The following is a 19,120-nucleotide window of genomic DNA, read 5'->3' as shown; positions in this document are numbered from 1 at the left end:
AAGTTTACCGTCTCGTGTGGATTCTTCTCATTTTGAGCCGGTAATTGACCCTGATTTCTTATGGATTGGTTCATGGCTAGTTGGGCAACTTGAGTTTCAAGTGCCTTTATGGACGCATCTTTCTGTTGATCACTCAGCTGAAACTGCTTCGTAAAAGCTTGCAGCATAGACTTAAGCTCACCAATTTCACTCACCCCACCAGAAGATGATGCACCATGGTTAGGAGGAGTAAAGGAAGGAGGCTTCTGAAAGCCTTGTTGATTCTTGTGTGGAGGAACATAAGGCTGCTGCTGGTGCGGAGGAGTAGTAGGATTGAGCACATTTTGACTAGTCCACCTCAAATTAGAATGGATTGCCCCTTGATTATTGTAATAGGAACCTCCTCCTTGCCTATATTGCTGAAAGGCAAGGACTTGTTCCTTCTCTACAAGACAGCCAACAGCAGTGTGGCCATCATTACTCCCACATCTCTCACATGTGACGGTCTCTCCTCTAGTAAGAACATGGACCGTCTGAGGCTCCCCAGCAGCTTGTATCTCCAACTTGTCAAATCTAGTATTCATGGTCTCCAGCTGAGCTAAAACCTGTTTATCAACTGCATGAACTGTTCTAATCCCATCCCTAGGGTTACCATATTCAGCAATGTGATTTGCCATCTCCTCAATAAGGGACCATCCCTTATCATCATCAGTATTCTCCTGGAATCTTCCACTAGATGCTGCATCAAGTATGGCTCTTTGGTCGTCATACAACCCATTGTAGAACTGATTAGCTATAAACCATGGGTCAAAACCATGGTGAGGAATAGACCTCACCAACTTCTTGAATCGTGACCATGCTTCATAAAAACTTTCATCGGGAGCCTGTCTGAAACTAGTAATCTTGGCCCTCAACAGATTAGTGTGTTGTGGAGGGAAATATCTCTTGTAAAATGCAAGAGCAAGAGACTCCCAATCTGTAACCCCAGCAGCTGTGCGGTCCAAGTCAGTCCGCCACTCCCTGGCTGAATCAGCTAAAGAGAAAGGAAATAAAACTTCCTTAATCTTGTCTTGAGTTACCCCCTTAGTGGCGGGAATAGTAGAACAATAGTCTGTAAAGTCCTCCATGTGCTTCCTCGGGTCTTCACCAGCTACACCTCTATAAATATTTCTCTCCACCAGATTGATATAACAAGGACGGATGTCGAATGTATTCCCATCCTCAGTCAGGAGATTGAAACCCTTCGAAATAGAAGATGCTTTAGGCACTGAATGATTGGAAAGCTTAGGCATCTTTACTGTAGAAATCGGACTGTCTTCGAAAAGAGAGTGATGTAGCTCTGGCTCGAAAGCACTCAAGTCTTCCTTTCGTGATTTCCTTTGCAGACGGAGTCTATACCTGAATAATCTCTCTGGCTCTGAATCAGCTGAAACTAATTCAAACCTGTCTGACCTGGGCATAAACAACACTGAAAGAAAATGAATAAGAACTGCCTCAAGGAATAAAAATTCCTTAAGACGGATAAAATAAACGGAACGAAAACAAATAGGGCAATTGCCTCCCCGTCAACGGCGCCAAAATTTGACACGTCTGTCGTGTACCTGTCAAAAATAAACTAACTAAACTAACTATATAGCTAGGGAAGTCAGGTCGATCTCCACAGGGAGGCAAGATATCTGTATAAGTCCGTCTATTTTGTCACAAATGGGGGGGGGGGGGTTGTTTGAATTGTTATCTAAACTACGAGTTTTAAAGGAAAGAGAGATAAAGGGTAAGAGCAGTAAAAGCAAGAAATCAGGATAAAACTATCAGATAGAGAGGGACATGTCAGGATTTCGGTTCACTACGGTAGTTTAGTGCCTCAGCTGTAAAAGACTCAGACGAATTAATGTAAGACAGATGTTGAAAGGTCCTTTCGGTCCAGTTTCTATCCTAAAATACCACTAACTTAATTTTCATTCTCGTCAGGGTAGTCTACTGTTCATAGCAGGCCTATTTAGTCCAATCTTTCGATCTAGGATTAATTTTAGCTAGATTAAAGGTTAACTCAGAAGCGTGCACTAAACTAAGTTGAATAAATACAATTAAATTGCTATGGTGACAGAGTCTTATAATCAACTCATCTGTTTCATTTACTACATCGTCACAATCCTACCGCAGATCCCCTAATCCCAACATGAAGGGGGTTTAGCTACTCATGTCGCTAATTAAACTAACAGCAGATAATTTTCCAGCAGTAAACATTATGAAATAACAATAAAATTGCATAAAGAGAAATTAGGGCAGAAGAATAATCGAAATAGAACAAATGACTAAAGCAACAAGTGATTAACTATTATTAAGGGAAGAGAAGGGATTACAATCGTGTGAATTCCGGCGTAAAGAACACAAAATCCGAGCGAAAATAGATCCAAGAGCAAGGTTACAGTGAAGGCAAAAGCAACGTAGTAAAGTTTACAGTAAAAAGTTTTGATAATGAAAAGATAGATCCTAATGACCTAGTAAAGCGTGCTTAAATAGCAAAGTAATTAAGTTTAGCGAAATAAACATAACACGGACTGTTTTAAAGCCCATAACAGCGAAACCACTCGATCGAGTGGATTAAAACCACTCGATTGAGCAAACACCTCAGCAAATCTACTCGATCGAGTAGAAAGTTACTTGATCGAGTAACTCGTCTTTCTGCAGCTAAGGATCGAGTAGAATTCTACTCGATCGACCATCCTGGGACGTAGAAACCACTCGATCGAGTGGTAAAACTGCTCGATCGAGTCCTTTATCTTCAAATCAGCTCAAGTCCGCGCCTAAATGCCTCGTAATCCGTGCCATGATGCTTCCCAATGCAGTATCTCACTCTGGAAAATCCCGTCTCCTCTAAATGCATGCAAAAAGGACGAAAAAGAGTACGATTCCACTACTTTCGCGTTCATTTCTACAAAATGGAAAAAACGAACCAAAGTAGCCAATTCGGGGCAAAATAGTATAAAAATGCATAGAAATACGTGTTGAAATAGGCTAAAAAGACTATATAAAGAGCACGTATCAAATCTCCCCAAACCGAACCTTTACTCGTCCTCGAGTAAACTAAAATGCAACTAATGGAACGGAAATGATAACTCAGAGCTAGCTTAACTTGTCTATTTGACCCAATTTAATGCAACAAAAACTAACAGTTAACGCTAAGCAGTCAATACGCAAACGAGTTATAAGCTGTTCAGAAATGTAGCCAACCTATCGACCTTGCAAGACCAACAAAATCGGACTCTCTCGTGGTCACTCTTCTCTCATGAAGCAAAGGGTGAATGTTATATGTAAAAGAGAGAAGGAAAGACAGTCACTCACCTAACTGCGACCTACATAGCATGCATGCAACAAAAATGAAAGACAATTCAAGTACTAATGCACACACTCCAACCAATAATGTCCGTCACAGCTGAGGGCTTACAAATAATTTGGGAATAGTGAGGTTCAGGTGAGAAAGGAAAAACATGTTATGGAAATGTGGAGGTAAAAGCGTCAAGCTAGTTCCTAACAGGACCATAATAAACCATCCGAATCTCAACTGACTAAAAAGCTAAGTACAGGTGCCCTTCATTTGGCACAAAGATCACTAAACTCAAACACAATCTCCTCAAAAATATAGAATAAGAGTGGAGGAGTCAGACGGTTACAAACTTCCTTTTTTTAAACACCGTCTGAAATAACTAACTGAAACAAAACAACTCTTTTTTTTTTTCAAAATTCCTTTTTCTTTCTCCTGTTCACGTTCCAGCTTTTTTTCTTTTTTTTTTTTCATTTTTTTTCTTTCTCTTTTCTTTCTTTCACGTTCACGTTTTTTTCTTTTTCTTTTTCCTCCTTCCTCTATTTTCCAACAACTCCATACAAAGGACATACGGGCCAAAATGCAACCGAAAAACTCATACCCATAAGAACATACTAACTAGCTTGACTAGGTAGACTTAATTTGGAATGTAACTAATGGGTCAAAAAGGCAAATTTGGCTAATTTGGAGCTAAATGGGTGAAAAATATAAGGAAAGGGAAATTTGCAAGCACCTCCCTGCATGTGACACCAACCACAAACCCGAATATGTGCATTTGACGAGAAATTGAATGTCATAAAAGTGCAAAAAAAAATGAACATGCTATGCAAGGAGTACTACTCTCAATTCCTAATGAACTGGTAGTGAATGTCACCAGTTATAAGGCTCTAAAACTTAGAATTTTCAAGTAGTTTGCCAATTTATCAGGTCAAGTCTAAACAGTCAGCTATATTTGAACAGAAACTCGTAGACTATACGTATGACAAAGCTAATAACTATCAAAACAAGTGCAAGGCTCAAGTAAAAAGACAACCTATAGTGCATTATCATCACGGAAATCTACCGTTCCAACTCAACCTATATGCAAAAGTAAACGTGAATATTTTTTTGAATTTTTGAAATTTTCTAATTTTTTTGGATTTTTGATTTTTAATGAAAGAAACAACAATGCAAAGCTGAAAAATAAACGTGAATGCAAAAACAAATGCAAATGCAGACTCAAAAGGATGCAATACCCTCCCCAAACCAAAACGGACAACGCCCTCGTTGTCCTTCAGCATACACCAGCAGATATATACGGGGAAATGGGAATATACAACCAAAAGAAAATAAAAACAATAAATATAAAGGAGACAAAATAAAAGAGTAGAAGATACATACAAAATACGAACTTCCCCAAACCAGCCAGAAAATTGGGGAAGTGAGTAGACCAGTAGCTACTCGTCGTCGTCGCCGTCGCTATCACGGACGTCCTCCACCCTGAACTCCGGATCTCTCTCCTCCTCTCTCCTCCTCTGCTCCTCAGCGCGAGCTCTCTCCACTGCCACCTCTGGGTCCTCGTCCTCCTCCTCCTTAGACACCGGGTACCCCTCAGGTGGGTACCTGTAGAAGGAAGGGTGTGGCTAACCCTCTGGGATCGGACGGCGTCGCCGTAAGTGGTACTCGTACAGAGGGTGCAAGGCTAGAGCCAAGTCCCTCTCCATACGAGCCTGACGCTCTGCAACCTCAAGCAACAAACCATAAACGGCGCCCCCTTGGTCCAGAACCGCGGGCGCCACAAAGGGAGGAGGTGGTACGAAAGTAGCCGGTAGGTCCGGCTGAGTCTGTGTCTGGTCAGTGGCTGCTATGGCCACCACTGAAGAGGAACTAGCAGCAGTGCTAGCAGTGGTGGTGACCGTAGAGGAAGAGGCAGCCTGAACTGAACTAGCAACAGAGCTAGCTGGAGCCAAAACTGTACCTCCAGCTGAAACTAGGAATACTGGGGCTGCAGTAGTGAATAAAGTGGAGACAGTGGCAACAGCAGGGGCCACTGTCTCAGACAGAGACGGACTAGAGGACGAACTAGTAGAGGGTAAAGAGTTAGAATCCATCCTGTATACAAAGGGTAAGGGGTATGATAAGAAACAGCGGCTAATATTGGCTAAAATCAGCACGAAAAACCAACAGAAACAACATGTAAAACCCCTCCCAGTCAAAAATTTCGACTTACAGCATACAATTCCCAATAACTCCTCAAAAATTTCGAATTACAGTAGGCAAACAGCGATAGGGAATGGGAATAGCAGGTAACGACAGTAGCAAGTAAGCAACAACTGAGGTTAATTAAGGCAAGGCAGCTTATAAACCCGTTTGACAGTCGTAAAATTCGACTTAAACAGCCCTAATCGCAAATTCTGTGCAAAGGTCCAAATTAAGCATGTTTAAGCATCGACAGGGGTGTGATAACAGTCAACAATCAGCAGCAATTTCGCAACAATGATGCTAACTAGACAAATTACAAAGAACAATAACCAAAATGACAAATCGAAAGTTTCGACTGTCCTGAACCCATATCGCAAAAATCATGTAAAATTCGAAAAAGACATGCAACAAACAGCGAGGAAGTGGGATTGATCATCAAGCAAGAAAGATACGGGTAGGCAATAACAAATTAAGTCGAAAAATTCGACTAAACAGGAATTTCGAAACCCTAGAACAATTTACCTCATAAAATTCGAAAATAATCGAAATTAAAAATCAATGAGGGAGTAGAAATCCATTACTTGATGATATAAATCCTACAAATGCAATTAATCTTCAAATAAACAAGCAAAAGAGGCGATTTTTCGAGCTAAAAACCGCAAACCCTAATCCCTTTTTATAACCGTGAAAACGAGCACAATCAAGGAGGAAATTAAGGGGCTTTGAAAGATTAATAAGCAAGAAACAATTTGTAGGAGGCGGATTTGGTAATTAGGCAAGACAAATTGGGATTTGGGGGAGCTTTCAATCGCAATTGGGGAAGGGGTTAGACGAAAATTGGGGAAAATGAATTAGAAAACAAAAATAAGAAGTTTAAAGTAAAACTCCCTGCGTCCTGTGTATTTTCACTCGACGAGTGGTTTTAAACCACTCGATCGAGGACTTTTGATGATCCAGTTGCTCGATCGAGTAGAATTCTACTCGATCGAGAAGTCCCCTTTATTGCTTTACTCGATCGACTGGAAAAAGCATTCGGTCGATAAATTTTTCACTCGATCGAGAACAAAAAGTACTCGATCGAGCTCTTTTCTCGAGTAAGCTCTTGAATTTCGTCCATTCCTCCCTGGGAATGCGTAAAACTTCCCCAAACCTGCATAAAAACACGTGCAAAAATATCCCAACATACCAAATATGCATATAAACAGTCTATAGTCTTAAATCTACGCTAAAAACTGTCTAAAAACTAATTGTCCTAATTAAAAGAAATAAAACAAATTCAACGGAAAATTTAAAAATCATTTATTACAAAGTGTTACACGGGGCATTTCCCCTCTCAATTCCCAATGCAATTCAGTAGCCCCTTGAAGGGCTCCTGACTGGAGGACGTCATCTCAGCAACGTTGATTGTCCTCTTCAACTTCCATGAGCATGAATTATCATTTGAAACGGTAGGAGGGGAATAGTTCACATCCACATAAGCACGAACTTTCCTCATCCTTGCTCCTCTCTATCACCGTCTTTAGCATCCTTACTTCCAATTTGATTGACATTGATCGCACCATGTCCCTTGACAACTTCTTCATTGCTTTCATCTGTACCTGCAGCAAGGAAAACAGACAAACTTTCCTTCTTTTTGCTCTCTATCAGAGGTGGAGGGGTAAAAATTGCAGCACAATACTCCAAATTTTCCACTGGAGTGTCAATAATAGGGTCAATAGAAGAGAGAGCATTGCAAGGCTGAGCTTGCATGGGAGCCCTCCGGGACTTAGACTGATGAAAAATCAGCTCCTCGTCCCCTACCTGAAAGGTCAAAGTCTTCCCCTCGACGTCTATAACTGCACGGGCAGTGGACAAAAATGGTCTCCCTAAAATAATAGGAGTGTGTGCATCTTCGGGGATGTCTAAGAGAACGAAATCAACGGGAATAAAGAACCTCCCGATCCTCACAGGTACGTCTTCTACTATTCCTAGTGGCCGTGATATACTACGGTCGGCCATCTGGACTGTCATGTTGGTGCAACTCAGCTTTGTCAAACCAAGTCTCTTAGCCAGAGACAGCGGTAAGACACTCACGCTAGCGCCTAGATCGCATAGGGCGTTATCAATCAAAAGGGTACCTATATGACATGGAATTGAAAAACTACCCGGGTCGGACTCTTTAGGAGGTAACTTATTTTGAAATAGGGCTGACCCCACCTCAGTCAAAGCTACGGTCTCACTATCATTAATATTCCTCTTGCGCGATAAAATTTCTTTCATATACTTAACATAAGAGGGTACCTTTGTCAGCAACTCGATAAACGGCACAGTGACTTCCAAGCTTTTCAGAAGTTCAACAAATTTGCTGAATTGTTGATTGGCTTTAGAATTCTGCAGACGCCTCGGGAAGGGAACCGTGATAGGAATTTTGAGTCCCTTGTTTCTCTCTTCCAATGTATCTTACGGGGCAAGTTCTGTATCCTTTGGACGCTTCTTACCTCTCGAACGAGGTCTTTCCGGTGATTTATCGCTTAAACGAGCACTAGGAGGCCTCGAATAAGCTTCCCGTCATAAAAACTAATCGATCGACCAATATACCCATTTGATCGAGTAGAATCTTCAATAATATCACTCGATCGAGTGAAATTTTCACTCGATCGAGCAACTCCATTTTGCTCTTCACTCGATCGAGTAGAAAAACTACTCGATCGACCACTTTCATCACCAAATCTGCTCGATCGACCACCTGAAACCAGTCGATCGAGCACTTGCTTTGCCGTGAGCTCACTTTCTTCGATAGAACACTATTCATAATCACTTATAGCTCTCCTCGGGTCTGGTTTTTGTATTTCCGGTCCCTCATATGAACGACCGCTTCTCAAATTTATCAAGTTTACCATCTCGTGTGGATTCTTCTCATTTTGAGTCGGTAACTGACCCTGCTTTCTTGTGGATTGGTTCATGGCTAGTTGGGCAAATTGAGTTTCAAGTGCCTTTATGGACGCATCTTTCTGTTGATCACTCAGTTGAAACTGCTTCGTAAAAGCTTGCAGCATAGACTTAAGCTCACCAATTTCACTCACCCCACCAGAAGATGATGGACCATGGTTAGGAGGAGTAAAGGAAGGAGGCTTCTGAAAGCCTTGTTGATTCTTGTGTGGAGGAACATAAGGCTGCTGCTGGTGCGGAGGAGTAGTAGGATTGAGCACATTTTGATTATTCCACCTCAAATTGGGATGGACTGCCCCTTGATTATTGTAATAGTAACCTCCTCCTTGCCTATATTGCTGAAAGGCAAGGACTTGTTCCTTCTCTACAAGACAGCCAACAACAGTGTGGCCATCATTACTCCCACATCTCTCACATTTGACGGTCTCTCCTCTAGTAAGAACATGGACCGTCTGAGGCTCCCCAGCAGCTTGTAGCTCCAACTTGTCAAATCTAGCATTCATGGTCTCCAGCTGAGCCAAAAACTGTTTATCAACTGCATGAACTGTTCTAATCCCATCCCTCGGGTTACCATACTCAGCACTGTGATTTGCCATCTCCTCAATAAGGGACCATCCCTTATCATAATCGGTGTTAGGCCCAGTTTAGCCTGGTCTGACCATAACCTGGCCTGACTCAGCAAGGCTGATTGATCAAGACAGGAACCGGACAAATCTGACTACTATTTAGCTGCTGAAGAATATTATGGCAAGAAGACTACTAAATCCTGGAAAGGAAGCCTGATAGTCAGTATATTATAGCTTGGCGGAGTACTAAATACAGCCTGGATTAAGCAGATAAACAGGAAATGCGATTGTATAAGCCAGATAACCATGCCCTATTCTCAAGGAAGACCAAGTCCAAACCTAAAACTATTTAATCCATGAATCTGGACGGAAAGAGGAGAAAAGGCTAAGGATTGGTTGAGTTGAGAACGGGTCAAGCGAACTAATAGGAAGCATGCCCTATTATTCCGGCAACAACTCCTATCTTTGGGGAGAACGTTATACATTTATAACGTTATTCATTGTAACGTTGGAAGGGCAGTAGAGTACTATAAATAGGAGAATTTAACAATTGTAAAGGACATTGATTGTGAGCTAATTTTATCTATACTTTATCTTTTTACTCTTGAGCATTCAGATATTCATACAACATTGTACCCGGTCTATCAAAATAAGATAAACGTTATTCTTTATACTTACTTCTTTCTTCATCATTCATTTACACCATTCCAATCTTATAGAACTAGATACCCTGATCACTATATAACTAAGCCGGATCCCTTCAGGAAAATCCTGCTAAAACAATTGGCGCCCACCGTGGGGCATCTAGTTCTTCAACCAATAAAATTCTCCTTATTGTCTTTCAATTAATATTCACACACAAAAATGGTGGAACTCACCGCTGAACAACAATTAGCGGTCGTCTCCGGCCAAAATCAAGGAATTGGAAACAATCCAAGAGAAAGCAAACTCAGTGAAGCGAGAAATCAATAGGCTGAAGGAATCTGAGTCTAGCCTGAAGAAGAAATTGGAAAATCAGGCTTCGGGCTCCAAGACCAGATTCGAACCAGGAACCCCATTCTCATCCATTATCAAAAACATAGACTTCTCTAATTTTGGAACCCCGGAGAAGGATACATTATCCCAAGACTCCAACCATTCCCAATGATGAGACAAACAAAACCGAAGCGTGAATAATGATGGCTATGCTTCAGAAATCCAAAACTCCACAACAAAATAGAAAATATACCGGAGTACCGCACCACTTGGGTCAAGTAGAAATTGATGACTTTGCGGATTCACCCTTTGCAGATGAAATTGCAAAGATTGATCTACCCAAGAAATTTACTTGTCCCATCCATGAGAACTTATGATGGAACTTCGATTCACAAAATCATGTTGCCATATTCAAACAAAAATGTTGGTCGCCTCAATACCCAGGTGAACTCGAGGCAAGTCTCGCATGTGCAAAGGCTTTGCACAACCCCCTCGATCAGGCAAAGATTACAATGGTTCATCAATCTCCCAAATGGAGGTATCAAGAATTTTGCAGAATTGATCAATGCCTTCAATCAACAATTCGCAAGTAGCAGAGATATGGCCAAAAGACCAAGCAACCTGTTCAGGATAAAGCAACTTCCTGAAGAATCTCTCAAGGAATTCCTGGCGGTTTGTCAAAGAAAAGGTGGCCATTCCCGGATGTGATGAAGAAACAAAGCAGAGAAGCATTCGGCAAGGAGTCTTGCTTGACAGTGACATCTATGCAGATCTAACCAAGAAAGCATGCCCAACCTTTGCCACTTTATTCAATCCATCGCCTTAGAGCATGTCGATTAGAAGAAGACCTCAACTTCGGGACGAACTCATCCTGGAGGAAAGCGGGGCTATGGACATACTAACAGGAAAAGCTCCTACCAGAAAGGAGGCAATCCCAGATCAGCACCCTATTCCAGGCCTGAACGATCTGAAGTCAATATGGCACAAGAACATAAAGGTAACCTCTCTAGCCTCCCAACTATCCCTGAATATAACTTCTCTATTAATACTGCAGGATTAATCAAACGCCTGGAAAACCTGGGAGATACAGTCAGATGGCCAAAGAAATCCGACAACCCCAGGAAAGATCCAACAAGATGGTGTGACTTCCATCGGGACATCGGACACACCACGAGAAGAATGCATTCACTCGGAAACAAGTGGCATATCTTCTAAAGAAAGGCTACTTGAAAGATATAATCCAATGACCAAAGAATAAAGATGAAGGACAAAATAAGAGAGACCCGGAAGCGGCGAGAGATCCTCCTCCTCCTCCTCCCATCTATGAAGTCAAATTCATAAATGGAGGATCGAAATCGTGGTCCGACCACTCTGCCGACAAGAGAATATCCAGGGAATCCAGACTCCAACCTCCTTCCAGGCCCGAGTCATTGCCTGCTATTACCTTTGATGACTCGGATCTGCAAGGAATATCAGTCTACACCATGACGACTGGTAATCACAATGCAAATCGGCACAGCCAAAGTATCAAGAATCCTGATAGATGGAGGAAGCTCAATCAACCTGGTGATGCTTGATGTCCTTAAAGCTATGAAGATAGACGAAAGCAAGATCATAAAGAAATCCAGCGTCCTGGTTGGATTCGGTGGAGAAACAAAAAACACCCTAGGAGAAATCAGCTTGCCTACCTATGTGGAGGGCGTGGCTTCATACGAGAGATTTGGAGTAATGGATTGCTTATCCTCATATAATGTAATCCTGGGCGGACCATGGATCCACAATGTCAAAGCAATCCCATCAACATACCATCAATGCGTGAAAATTCCAACGAGAATGGGGATAACCACCATCGAGAGAGAACAAAGGACTTTCTCGAATGTTATACTCGGGCTTTGAAACCCTCAAAGTCATGTAAGTCCCTTGCATAGCAATTAAAGTCACCTGTCAGGGAAGAATACATAGCACAAACACAGATGGAAACAGGAGAAGTCATATTAGACCCAGAATTCCCTGACAGGAAAGTACTTGTAGGGTCGGATGCACCCGACACAATCGACCAAATCGGTCGACTTTCTTAAAACTAAAATGTCTTGTTTTGCTTGGTCACATTTTGATATGACTGTATAGATGCTTGATGTTATTACTCATAAGTTGAATATTGACAAATCCTTTAAGCCCGTACAAGAAAAGAGAAGAAAATTTGTTGCAGAGAGGCATGAAATCATCAACCAAGAAGTTGACAAGCTACGGACATGGGAATGATCGGGGAAGTGATGTACCCCGATCGCTTGCAAACGTGGTAGTCGTCCAAAAGAAAAATGGCAAATGGAGAGTCTGTGTAGATTACACCGACTTAAACAAAGCCTGCCCAAAAGATCCATTTCCCCTACCACACATCGATGCAATGGTAGATGCCACCGCAGGCCACGAAATGTTGACATTCATGGATGCCTCCAAATGCCGGATTCAACCGAGATAAAAATGCACCCAAAGCAGACCAGGAAAGCACGGCTTTCATCACCGAAAGAGGTATATATTGTTATCTTGCTATGCCCTTTGGATTAAAAATGCAGGTGCAACCTACCAAAGGCTAGTCAACATGATGTTCAAAGATCAGATAGGAGACACCATGGAAGTCTACATAGATGACATGGTAGTCAAATCAAAAAAGGCGAAGACCACGTCAAAGACCTGGAAGTAGCCTTTCAAATACTGGAAAAATTCAATATGAAACTCAACCCACAAAAATGCCACTTGAGTCTCAAGCAGCAAATTCTGGGCTACATGGTGACAAAAAGAGGAATAGAAGCCAGATACAGAGCGAGATCAAAGCTATCCTGGAGCTAGAACCACCAAAAACATCAAAGACATACAAAAGTCGACGGAAGAATAGCGGCCTGAATGATTCATTTCAAGATCATCGAAAGATGCAAATCATTCTATAACCTCGCTAAGGAAGAACAAGGACTTTCAATGGACCCCGATCATCAGTGCCTTTGAAGACCTCGAAAATATATCTATCCTCTCCCCCTTCTGGCAAAACCAGTCAAAGATGAACCCCTGACAGATATACATCGATCCAACAGAATCTTGTCGGTGCGGTCACTGTCAAAGAAGAGACGGACAACAACAAGACCACCTCTATTATGTAAGTAAAAGTCTACTGGATGCAGAGATCAGGTATGGCCTACTAGAAAAATATGTTTTAGCTTTAATAATGAGTTGCACAAAATTAAGACCATATTTTGAAAGTCACCCTATAATAGTCAGAACAAATCTTCCTATTAAGTCTGTACTTAGGAGACCAGAATTGTCCTGGACGAATGTGCAAATGGTCGATCCCAAATAAGCACATACAATATAACGTTTGAACCAAGGACAACAATTAAGTCACAAGCACTAGCAGATTTTGTGGCTGATTTTAGTCCGACCCTAGAACCTGACCTAATAAAAGAAGTAAATAAACTGACCAGCGACCAAACAGACCTAGAATGGACCCTATTTGTCGATGGAGCAGCCAACACAAGGGGCACAGGCCTAGGTGTAGTACTAAAATCACCACGGGGGATAAGATAGTACAGCTATAAGTGTGCATTTGAGGCTACCAACAATGAGGGAGAATATGAAGCCCTGATAGCCGGATTAAAGGTATGTATTGATCTTGGTGTGCAAAATTTAAAGGTACGCACCGATTCCCTTCTAGTCTCCAACCTGTAAATGGCACATATACTGCAAAAGACCCCAAAATGATGCTTTATCTAGATGTTGTTCAAATGCTAAAATCAAAGTTTAAAAACTTTAATATTGACCAAATTTCCAGGGACTTAAATACCCAGGCCGATGCCTTAGCCGGCCTAGGGTCCAACTTTAGTCCCCTTGATTTTGACAAAATACCCATTGTGCATTTATTAGAACTGCAAATAAACAAACAAGATGAAAGTTTCCCAATCTACATTGCTAATTCTTGGACGAAACCTTACTATGACTGGCTACAACAGGGAATCCTACCCTTAAATAAGCAAGATGCCGAACACCGAAAATAAAAGTCGCTTCGTATACTATTATTGACAACGTGCTTTTTAAGAAATCGCAGGCGGACCTTACCTCGGATGCCGGAACCACGGAAGCCGAATGATATTATCAAATCCATGAAGGATACTGTGGAAATCACAAAGGTGGAAGAAGCCTGGCAAGCAAAGTACTCAGAACAGGATATTATTGGCCCACCTTAAGAGCCGATTGCCTGGATTTTAGCTCTAAATGCAAAGCCTGTCGATTCACGGACCGTACATCCATCACCATCCGAGGAACTACATTCCATATCCGCACCCTGGCCATTTATGAAGTGGGGCATGGATATAGTAGGAAAACTACCTCAAGCACCCGGACAGAAAGTTTTCATGCTAGCAATGACTGACTACTTCTCCAAGTGGATAGAAGCTGAATCATACAGGCAAGTCAAGGAGAAAGATGTCATAGCATTCATCAAACATAATATCATATGTAGATATGGCATCCCCTCCGAAATAGTATGCGACAATGGCACACAATTTGTGGGAAAAAAACAAACAAGCCTTCTCGTGCCCAATGGAACATCAATCTGGTAACATCCACGCCAGGATATCCAAAAGCCAACGGTCGGGAAAGAATCCAAAGAATAAAGTGGTGATCACCGCATAAAGAAAAAGTGGAAAGAAGAAAAGGTAGATGGGTCAAGAGCTCCCCCTGGTCCTTTGGGGCTGTAACCACGCCTAAAACATCCACTGGCCAAACCCCTACTCCTTGGTCTATGGATGTGAAGCGAATCTGGCCGAGGTGGACATTCCATCGCCCGATGTAGCCTGAACACAACAACAAACAACATACCTCTAATGGAGGATAGCCTGGACTTAACAGAAGAGCTAAGAGATGCAGCAAGCATCGATTAGCGACATATACGACAAAGAGTTGCAAGAAGCTACAACAAGACCGCAAAGCCAGGGTGTTCAGGGTAGGAGACCTCGTTCTCAGGAAAGTATTCCAAAACAAAAAAGAGAAGAATGCTGGCAAATTGGCCCCAACCTAGGAAGGCCCCTATCTGATTGATTCAATAGTCGGCCAGGGAGCTTATAGACTACAAACCCTGGACGGAGAAATGATCCCAAGAGCTTGGAATATTACACACTTAAAACTATTTCACATATAGAATATATTTGCACAATCCAGGTATAACTTTTTACTTTAAACACTTCTTGCCTGAAAACTACATGTATAATACTTGCAATTATATGAATAAATGCCGTATATGATTTCTTCAAATTATGTGCCCAAGTACTTACCTATACTCTCATATCTACTTAGTGAAATCTTCAACACTTGTTTTACATATTGCATCTTAGTTAAAAACAAATCTTAAAGATTGGGGCCACCCCACCAAATATCCAACGATATCCAAAATTCATTTGCAAAACAGGCCTTTAAATATTGAGCTCAACATAACATACAAACCTGGAAAATCTATTCCTAGATCAGATGACATAAATGGGTCATAAGCCCTCCAGGCGAAGCAAGGACATAAGCCCTCCGATGTGCAACAACCCCACCCATAACACATTAAACTGGCCTGATCGGTCGAATAACCGCTCGATCCAAATCGAAAAATTGGCCGATCCATCGTATAATCGGCCGATCCAAGACACGTCCAACATCACAAAAGTACTTTGTCAAAACACAAAAAGAAGCAAAACAAAGACCAAATATTTATTCACCCAAAATAATTGGCCCTACCTAATAACCATCCATTCCAGGACATCCCCCTGGATGAGCCAAAAAAGTTTCGATATACTCTAAATATTCATTCCAGGGACATTCCCCTGGATAGACCAAAACCCAAAAGAAAAACTAAGCTATTTTTGAGCCATGAACTCGACTCACAACCATCCACCATCTCCTGATCACCAGACTTTGCCTTGGAAGGAGGAGAATCCACTTCTTCTTCTTGACCCATGTTGGCCAAGTCGATACCGAGCATCCAAAGTGTCTCATCTCGGTCCGGATTCCAATCAGCCCGGTCGGATTCTCGGGTCCCTCATAGCATCAACCCGACCTTTCCCGAAGAAGTACTTGCCGCATCACCAACCTCGCCTCCACTAACTCCTTTTCAGCAGCAAGCTCCTCATTCTTTTTCAACCGATCCTGCGCATTGCCCGCTTCTCGGCCGCCAACTCGGCTGACAAATTCTCGGATTTTTCGCACCACCTCACAAACTATAGCGACCCTGGTTGACTCCTTAGTGTTGCCAACCGAGATTGGAGCACTACTTCATTACCCCTGGATGTGTGCAGGTCACGGTTTAGCCTATCCAACTTTTCTTCCAAATTGGTAATCTTGGCACGGGCGTCCCTAAGCCGACAAGCGTGCTTGACCAAAGATCCAACCCCGCGTACATACAAAATCAATTAGGCAAATACAAGGTAAAACAAAAAGCACATAAACAATTAAAAAATATCCCTCTACAACTAACCTCTCTAGCCTGGGGAAGCGAGTTCAAGAAATTTCCTTGTTACAAGAGAAGTCAGAATAGAAACCACCCTGGTAGACGAATCAAGGGTACTAGCAGACAATAGTTGGTCGCTCATCTTTGCAGAAAACTCATCTATCCGAGCCCGGGCATCATCCATGTCATCAATCCTAGCAGGCACTTGCCTTATACTCCCGAGTGGTCGGCCGGGATAGGTCGTTTCCCCCTTCCTCCTCTTCCGAATATCATCCTCCCTCTTTCTTTTTTTGAGCCCGGACGACCTCTCGGTGACACTATCCCAGGCGGATCTTGAGGAGGTGGACATCGAAAATCGGGATATCCAAAGTCTTGTCACTCCCACTAGTTTCACGGCTCTTGGACCGCTCGGAATCCTAGCCACCCCGACCTTCAAATCCTTTGCGGAAAAGCTAGCCACCTAGCGAGAAGACCTAAACACTGGATATATAAAAAAAAATATATACGTAAATATCAAACCAAAAAGCAACGGAAGACAACAGCCAACATAAAAGCAAGCGAGAAGACGTACAGAAAGAGCGAGAGAACTAGGCTTGCCTTTGGGTACTTTAACCCCGATCGGCTTGGTCTTCATATACTGGGGCAACAATTCCCCCCCTGCAAGCTGCCGGGCCCTCTCTTCCTCAGGAATGGCAAGGAAAGCATCTATCCTTGCAATAGCCTCTTCATCTAGAGGATCGTGATTCCAATCAGGAGCTACAAACATTACAGAAACAAAATATACAGGTAAGACTTATGTACCTCACTCTCATTCAATATAACTACAAAATAAAAGTACAGAAACCTACCACTCTCCAAAGGAGGATATCTCAGTAATCAAAGCCTGATCCCGAGTCTCGGTCCGGATAAACAGAAAGTCTTTGCCCAACTCTTGTCGTCTCCAGAATCCAGGTTAGTAATTAATGGAGTCATCTTTGACTTAATTCTCAAATTAAAACGACCAACAGAAGGATTTTTAAAATGATATACTGCCTTAATATCATTGAGAGTAATCACAAGATTGTGTTTAGCGCATAAATTTTCTATGGAATGAACAAGTTTCCAAACCATCGGCATAATCTGAAAAGGTGACACTTCCATAGCACGGATGGTGTCAATCATTAAGGGAGTAAAAGGTAACTTACAGCCTGCTTTGAATGCCCATTCGAAAATACGAACCAACTGGTGATACCCGTTAGCCCTAATCGGACAAGACTCGAGAATCCATACCTCGGTCGATTCAGGAATTATTTTCTTCTCCCTTAGTATCTTGTCATAATTTGTTTTCAACAAGTTCTCTTCGGAAAGTAAGGATCCAAAGATTGAAGGGCGCAAAGAAAACAGAATCCTGGTACTTAAAAGCAACAAAGCGAAAGGAGGATCAATCTCCATCACTTCTTCTTCCCGGACGTTTGGACTGAGTTCAGCTCAACAGCAGCAGCAGCTTTTCTCGATGCGGGACGTTTTTTGCTCCCATATCTTTAAATGTTTGATTTATTATTGAAATAGTCGAGAAAATACAAAATAGCGAATGGGTTACGAGAAGAATTTGAGAAGAATTTCAGAAGAATTTCAGAAGAATATGCAGCAAAGAAAGAGGAGGAAATTTGATGAAAAATAACCTTGCCCTAAATACCGTATTTATAGGAGATGAATAACGGCATGAAAAACCTAGGGATTGCAAAACTCTCAGCATGACATCACCTAGCCGTTATAGTGTTCAACGGTAACTAGGAGTCTAAGAGTCATTGATTAAGTGTAAGTCTCTTAAATATTTAACCGTAAATTTGACATCTCACCCCCGCCGGATCCAAAGACGGGTAAAATGTCAAGGGGCAATTGTTAGGCCCAGTTTAGCCTGGTCGACCATAACTGGCCCGACTCGGCAAGGGGTGATTGATCAAGACAGAACCGGACAAATCGACTACTATTTAGTCTGGAAGAATATTATGGCAAGAAGACTACTAAATCCTGGAAAGGAAGCCCGATAGTCAAGATATTATAGCTTGGCGGAGTACTAAATACAAACTGGATTAAGCGGATAAACAGAAATGCGATTGTATAAGCCAGATAACCATGCCCTATTCTCAAGGAAGACCAAGTCCAAACCTAAAACTATTTAATCCATGAATCTGGACGGAAAGAGGAGAAAAGGCTAAGGATTGGTTGAGTTGAGAACGGGTCAAGCGAACTAATAGGAAGCATGCCCTATTATTCCGGCAACAACTCCTATCTTTGGGGAGAACGTTATACATTTATAACGTTATTCATTGTAACGTTGGAAGGGCAGTAGAGTACTATAAATAGGAGAATTTAACAATTGTAAAGGACATTGATTGTGAGCTAATTTTATCTATACTTTATCTTTTTACTCTTGAGCATTCAGATATTCATACAACATTGTACCCGGTCTATCAAAATAAGATAAACGTTATTCTTTATACTTACTTCTTTCTTCATCATTCATTTACACCATTCCAATCTTATAGAACTAGATACCCTGATCACTATATAACTAAGCCGGATCCCTTCAGGAAAATCCTGCTAAAACAATCGGTATTCTCCTGGAATCTTCCACTAGATGCTGCATCAAGTATGGCTCTTTGGTCGTCATACAACCCATTGTAGAACTGATTAGCTAGAAACCATGGGTCA

The 19,120-nt window shown here is 41.9% G+C and overlaps 1 pseudogene; it reads left to right on the top strand.

Annotated features, from left to right (window-relative positions):
• Positions 1-789: 789 nt before the first annotated feature.
• LOC141636821 (small nucleolar RNA R71) lies at positions 790-890 on the top strand (annotated as a pseudogene).
• Positions 891-19,120: the final 18,230 nt, after the last annotated feature.

The sequence above is a fragment of the Silene latifolia genome, chromosome Y (assembly GCF_048544455.1).
Source record: "Silene latifolia isolate original U9 population chromosome Y, ASM4854445v1, whole genome shotgun sequence".
Taxonomy (NCBI): Eukaryota; Viridiplantae; Streptophyta; class Magnoliopsida; order Caryophyllales; family Caryophyllaceae; genus Silene; species Silene latifolia.
The sequence above is the reverse complement of the archived record's forward strand: the minus strand, read 5'-3'. Positions and strand labels throughout refer to the sequence as shown.